General features: G+C 36.0%; 1 pseudogene; it reads left to right on the top strand.

The window, feature by feature from the left end:
- The first annotated feature begins 1666 nt into the window (after positions 1–1666).
- Positions 1667–1757, top strand: LOC144229058 (U6 spliceosomal RNA; annotated as a pseudogene).
- The last annotated feature ends 5976 nt before the right edge of the window (positions 1758–7733 follow it).

The raw sequence follows: 7733 nt of genomic DNA, 5'->3' as shown, positions 1-7733 counted from the left end.
TCCTTAGAATAAATTGTGGTTTCTTCAACTTGAACACTAAATGAGGTAGTTGGATTATATTCAGAAGCCATAATTTCCAAAATACTTATATCTAAATACTAGAAACCCACTCAGTATGGTGATTAGTTCACACTGTGGAACATATGTGATGTGAACTGAGGCCAAGTAATGGAAAAGCGATTTTCCATTCTAGTTCTTCATGATAATTCTGGGACGTTTGTTTATTGAGTCAAATGTTGGGGAAAATATACTACACCATTTAAAATGATATTTTTCAGGGCAACTGGGTGACTCGGTCGGGTAAGCGTCCGACTTCAGCTCAAGTCATGATCTCATGGTCGTGAGTTCGAGCCCCATGTCAGGCTCTGTGCTGACAGCTGAGAGCCTGGAGCCTGCTTTGGGTTCTGTGTCTCCCTCTCTCTCTGCCTCTCCCCTGCTCACACTCTGTTTCTCTCTTTCTCAGAAAAACAATAAACATTTTTAAAAAAAGATATTTTTCTCTGGGATACCTGGGTGGATCAGTCAGTTGAACATCCAACTCTTGAATTTGGCTCAGGTCATGATCTCGCAGTTCCTGGGGTCCAGTCCTGTGTTGGGCTCTGTGCTGATGTGCAGAGTCTGCTTGAATCTCTCCTTCCCCCTCTCTGTGCCCTCCCCCCACTTGATCTCTCTCTCTCAAAATAAATAAATATTCTTTAAAATAAATAGATAAATAATCTTTAAAATAAATAAGCAAAACAATTTTGTCTCTATCTCTTGTGTATGTTTGTACGTGTGTGTGTTCCATTTATAATTTAATTTTTTAAGTAAAAGGCAACTATGATGCAACTTGACTATATTTAACTGAAGATAGATGACTTTTTTAGAGATACCTGATAATTATACTAGAATGTATTCCTTTTTAAAGAAGAAAGTGGTTATTTTGTTTGAATGGTTTTGTTTGTTTGTTTGTTTAGAATGAGTATTCTTGGCCCATTCTAACAGGAGAAAAATTAAGCTAGGATTATTCATACATTTGTAGGTAAGAAAACCTGGATTCAAACAGTTGGTCTTGAAAACTTAGGTGAAACAGACCAATCCCTTAAAAAACACAATTTGCAAAAGAAGATACAGACAACTTAAACAGGCATATGCCTACTAAAGAAATTGAATCAACAATTAATAACCTTATCAAAGCAGAAAGAACAAGACCAGATGAGTTCACTGGTGAATACTATCCAACATTAAAGGATAAAATTTTGCCAATTCTCCACAATTTCTTTTAGAGGATAAAAGCAGAAGACATGTCTCTTAACTGATTCTGAGACCAACGTCACCCTAATACCAAAACCGTGTAATAAGAAGAGAAAACTACAGATCTTGTGTGAACATAGATGCGGAATCTTTAATAAAATATTAAACAATTGAATCCAACAATCTATAAAAACAATTATATACTATGACCAACTGGACCATCTGACTGTCATACGAAGCTTGTTCAACGTTCAACATCAGTTAATGTTATTTGTCACATCAACAACTAAAAGAGGCAAATTGCATGGTCAAAGCACTAGATGCAAAAAAAAAAAAAGGATTTGACAAAATCTAATACCCATTCATGATAAATATTCTCAATAAGCTAGAAAAAGAAGGGATTTTCCTCAACTTGATAAAAAATATCTAGTTCTCGCTTCTGCAGTGTATATACTAAAATTGGAATGATTACATGGCCCCTGTGCAAGGATGGCACACAAATTCTTGAAGAGCTCCTTATTTTTTGGCCAACAGACACATGAAAAAATGCTCAACATCACTCATCATCAGGGAAATACAAAACAAAACCACAATGAGATATCACCTCACACCTGTCAGAATGGCTAAAGTGAACAACGCAGGAAACAATAGATGTCAGTGAGGATGCAGCAAATAGGGAGCACTTTTGCACTGCTGGTGGGAATGCAAACTGATGTAGCCACTCTTGAAAACAGTATGGAGGTTTTTCAAAGGAACAAAAATAGAGGTACCGTATGACCCAGCAATTGCACTACTAGATATTTACCCAAAAGATACAAAAATGCTGTTTCAAAAAGACACATGCACCCCAAAGTTTATAGCAATGCTATCAATAATAGTCAACTTATGGAAAGAGCCCAAATGCCCATAGACTGATGAATATATAAAGAAGTGGTATATGGGGGCACCTGGGTGGCTCAGTTGGTTAAGTGCCTGACTGCCTCAGGTCATGATCTCTCAGTTTGTGAGTTCAAGCCCCACATTGCGCTCTGTGCTGCCAACTCAGAGCCTGGGTCCTGCTTCAGGTTCTGTGTGTCCCTCTCTCTCTGCCTCTCCCTCGCTCATGCTCTGTCTCTCTCTGTCTCTCAAAAATAAATAAATATTAAAAAAAGAAGTGATATGTATATATATATATATGTATCTATAGTCTCAGTTATCAAGAAGGATGAAATCTTGCCACTTACAACAAAGTGTATGGAACTAGAGTATATTATGCTAAATAAAATAAGTCAATCAGAGAAAGACAAATATGATTTCTCTCATATGTGGAGTTTAAGAAACAAAATAGATGAACATAGGAGAAAGGAAGGAAAAAATAAAATAAGATGAAAACAGAGAGGGAGGCAAACCATAAGAGACTCTTAACTATAGAGTACAAACTGAGGGCTACTGGAGGTGGGAGGGGGGATGGGCCGAAAGGGTGGTGGGCATTTGGAGGACGCTTGTTGCGATGAGCGCTGGGTATTATATGTAAGTGATAAATCAATAAATTCTACTCCTGAAGCCAACACTACACTATATGTTAACTAACTTGAATATAAATAAAATAGTGGGGGAAGAAAAACCAAAAAAGAGAGAATGTCTAAAAATACCTATATCTTCCATGATACTTAATGATGAAAAACTCAAAGTTTTCACACAAGATTAGGCAAAAGTCAAAGATGTGTTCTCTCATCACTCCTTTTAAATGTCATACTAGGTACTCTAGTCAATGCAATAAAACAAGAAAAAGAAATAAAAAGCATCTTCAATAGGAAGGAAAGAAATAAACTGTCTTAGTGTGAAGATGATATGTGATCATCTTTGTAGAAAATCTGAAAAACACCCAAAATTCCTGAAACTCATAAGTCATTATTAGCAAGTTTAATATACAAAAGCTAACACTTTTCTAGGTACCAGCAAGAAATGAGTAGAATTTAAAATAAAATCATACTATCATTAAATTAGATTTGAAAATATGAAATATTTAGGTGCAAATCTAACAAAACAGGTACAAGGCCTTTATGAATAAAACCAGAAAAATAAATGATAAACAAAGTCAAGAAAAACTAACTAAATGGAGAGATATTCCAGGTTTATAGATGGGAAATCTTCATATTTTCAAGATATAATTTCCTCCCAAATTGACCTATAGATTCAATGCAATCTAAATCAAATCCCAAAAAGGTTATTTTGTGGATATTGACAAAATGACTCTAAAGTTTATATGGAGAGGAAAAAGACCCAAATTAGCCAACACAATATTGAAGGAGACCAAAATTGGAAAATTGACATTATCCACCCTGTAAGGCTTATAAAGCTACAGAAGTCAAAACAGTGTGGTACTGGTGAAAGATTAGGCAAATCAAATGCAACAGAATACCAGCTCAGAAATAGACCACCTTTAATATAGTCATATAATCACCTACAAAGGAGAAAGTACAATGCAACTGAACAAAGATAATTTCTTCAACAAAGGACGCTGGAACAGATGGATATCTATGTTCAGAAATTAATCTACACATAGACCTTATGCCTTTCACAAAAAGTAACCCACAGTGGATCGCCATCCTAAATGTACAACACAAAACTATGAAACTTCTAGAAAATAATATAGGAGTAAACCTAGATGATCCTGAGTAATGCAATGTCTTTTTAGATACAACGCTGAAGATGCAACCCATGAAAGAAATAATTGGTAAGCTGAACTTCATTACAATTACAAACAGTTCTGGGAAAGACAAAGTCAAGAGAAGGAGAAGACAAGCCACAGACTGGGAGAAATGATTTGCAAGATAAGGGCTGTGATCCTTTTGTTTGTTATCAAAATATACAAAGAACTGTTAAAACTCAACAACAATAAACAAGCAAAGAAACAAAAAATGCCAATTAAAAAATAGGTCAAAGACCTTAACAGACACCTTTCCAAAGAAGACATACACATGGCAAATAAGCATATGAAAAGTGTCCCATCATACACCTTTAGGAAAATGCAAATTAAAAGAATAACAAAATACTACTGCACACCTTTTGGAAGGGCTCTAAACTGGAACTCATAACACCGAATGCTGGCAAGGGTATGTGGCAAGAACTCATTCATCATCACTGGTGGGAATGCCAAACAGTATAGCCACTTTGCAAGACAATTTGGAGGTTTCTTATAAAACGAAATACATTCTTATCATATGATCCAACCATTTCATTCATTCACATTTACCCAGAGGAGTTGAAAACTTATAACCACACAGAAATCTGTACATGCATGGTATTGCAGCTATACCTATAAGTGCCAAAACTTAAAAGTAACCAAGGTGTCCTTCAGTAGGTGAATGAATGAAGAAACTGGTACAGTTAGACAATGGAATATTATTCAGTGCTAAAAAGAAATGAGCTATCATGCCATGAAAATGAATTTAGGAAACTTAAATGCATATTGCTAAGTGAAAGAAGCCAATCTGAAAAGGTTACATACCATATGATTGCAACTATATGACATTCTGGAAAAGACAAAACTATGGAGACAATTTAAAAAAAAAAGGTATCCTCCAGGGGTTTTGTTTTTTTTGGGGGATGAGGTGGGAAAGGGAGATTAATAGGCAGAACACAGAGGATTTTTAAGGTAGTGAAAATACTCTCTATGACACAATAATGATGGATCCATGTTTTTATACATTTGAAAAACCCACAAAATGTATTACACCAAGAGTGCGCCCAAAGGTAAGTGCATCCAATGGGCATTGGATGATTATTATGTGTCACTGTAAGTTCATCAACTGTAACAAATGGGATGTTGATAATGGGGGAAGGTAAGCATGTGTAGAGTAAGGGATATATGGAGATTTCTCTATCTTCCCCACAATTTTACTGTGAACCTAAAACTATTATAAAAATTCATAATAAAACATGAGAAACAGACCTGAATGTGCAATAAATAAAAGAAGAAAAGAAACACTTGCACTACCACTTTTTAGTTGAGATACTCAGTAATTAGATAACATTCTAAATTTTTGCTTACTCATCTGATAAATAAAAGTAAACTGTAAAATTCAAGTGCAATATGTATATATTTGTTAGAGTGTTTGAAGCATTATAATTGATATTTTCTCTTAAAATCAATACACATACAATATGCTGTGTATACATATTTAAAAAATCTTTAAAGGTTCTTTGTAAATAATTTGTTGCAATGTAAGAAAACACATATATGTGTAATTAAATTTTTTTAAGTTTATTTATTTTGAGACAGAGAGTGTATGTGAGAGTGTGCACATGTGGGGAAGGGACAGAGAGAGAGGGAGAGAGAAAATCCCAAGCAGGCTCTACAATGACAACATGGAGCCTGATGCAGGGCTCAATCCCAGGAACCAGGAGATCATGAACTGAGCTGAAAACCAGACACTTAACTGACTGAAACATCCAGATGTCCCTTATAGGTGTAATTAAAATTTTTTTAATCCTTCAAAAATTTCACTGGATATGTGGAATGTATCTTCATTGTGGGTAGCATATAATCCAAGGTGTATTAACACAAATACACAAAAACGAAGTCAGGAAATCTAGCATGTATTTCGCCTTACAAATTATTTTCTCCCTGATATTTTTATTTTTCTTCCTCTCTTCCTTTCCACACATATTTGTCCTGTGCAATACTTTATGAAGTTGAATCCAGAGCTGAAGAGCTACAATTTATTAGTAATTGCTGACTGTTTTAATGGTAGACAAAGACCTATGTCTTCCACAAGTTCCAGTTTTGACTACCTACTTTGGCAGTTTGGGCATTGTTTACCAGCTGTATTTACAAGTAAAGGATATAATACAGTTATTCAAGGTTCAGAGGCTCTGTTAGCTTATCTGTCAATTAAGCACTTGTAAGTTCCAGACTCCAGACACACTTGCATGGGCACTGTGAGGAAAGAGAAAGATGATGATAGTCTCTATTTTCAGGTGTTTTTAATATTTCTTACATAAAAAGGTGCTGTCTGACCTTCAGTTTCTCCACATTGTAATACCTGTAAATGCCTTTAATTTCCACTCCAAATACCTAGAATTGCTTCTTTGATTTGGTGAAATTCTGACTCACCAGATTTGTCCCTAGAAGCCAAGTCTGTGCCTGAAGACTTGACCTCTGGGGCAGGCACATGATGCAAGCTGAGCCTATCAGAAGCCTTTGCTCTGGGACTTAGAACTGAGAAGAAGTTCAGCTTTGAACTCCAGCTGGAGTTAGTCTCTTTAACGGAAGGTGTGTTAAGGCTCACTGTGAACCACATGACTGCCTATGGACTAAGCAGCAGAAGAGCTGATCCACTAGGAGTGCAAGGAAAGAAGGAAACATGTGTCTAGAAAGAAGGAAAAGAAAGGGGAGGGAAAAAGGGAGGGACAGGGAGGGAAAGAAGGAATTTCCCAATTTCAGAGGCTCCATTTTCTTTTGCAGTACCCACACTGCCTTCCCTTGAATTCTAAAAAACACACCTATGACCTTAGAACAAATCTTCCTTTGTGGCTTAATCTAGCTCAAGTACATTTTTACTATTTGCAACAAAAATATTCTAACTTATGTGAATAGCTACCTTTGGGTTTATAGTTTTTGTCAAGTAAGTGGATGTGTCCAAAATATGGAAGACACTTAAGTAAATGATTAAAAACATGTGACTACTCATATACCAGTTCTCATCAATATCCAGATATGTGTGGGATTAAGGGGCACATTCCAGTCCATAACCCATGGGGAGCATGGCACATTCTCCAACTGATTCTGGGTTAGAGATATCAGGGTCAGGAGGTTTCTTGGGGCGATAGATATGCTGGGTGATTTTTATAAAACCCAAGATTATTGGTCTGTTTATAAGCATTTCTTGAACTTTTTTGCCCCTTCAGGGTATGTCTAATATAATAAATCAAAAACAATCCCTTGCTCCATGAACAGAGTTGGGAGAATGTCTTTTTATTAAATTCCAATCCTGGGTGAGCTAAGAAAGAACTTCAGATCGAAATTAAAAGCTGAATAAGGTTCATAAGCTGTGTTATTAGCTATTTTATCAATTGGAAATGTAAAAAATGCTGCATTCCTGACATACCCCATGCACATCTGGTCTCTAATATTCAGAGAGATAGACAGTAGTGTTAAGATATTTTGAAGGATGCCTGACAAAAAGGCAAAGTTACATTGACATCTGGTTGCTCAACTTAAGTAGCTAAATCTAGAGAGGAAAATAAATTCCTCTAGGAAATGTCATGCAGTTGAAGGCAGAGCACTTCAAAAGTCCTGAGGAAAGGATAGGGGTTTTTAATATAGAGGTTGATTGAAAAGATAAGAACTCATAAATATTTCTCAGAAGGGTAAGAATGAAGAAATTTACACAGAAATTATTTCTAGTCAGGGAAGAGGCCTAGTGAATTGAGTGCTGGCTCACCTGGAAACCTTGGAGATTCTAGCCATTGGTTTGAAACTGGGGATCAATTGTCTGGCCTTTATGGCGACTTCA

This window comes from Crocuta crocuta, unplaced genomic scaffold, assembly GCF_008692635.1.
Source record: "Crocuta crocuta isolate KB4526 unplaced genomic scaffold, BGI_CrCroc_1.0 scaffold578, whole genome shotgun sequence".
Taxonomy (NCBI): domain Eukaryota; kingdom Metazoa; phylum Chordata; class Mammalia; order Carnivora; family Hyaenidae; genus Crocuta; species Crocuta crocuta.
Note: the sequence above shows the minus strand (reverse complement) of the source record. Positions and strands in the feature narration are given on the sequence as shown.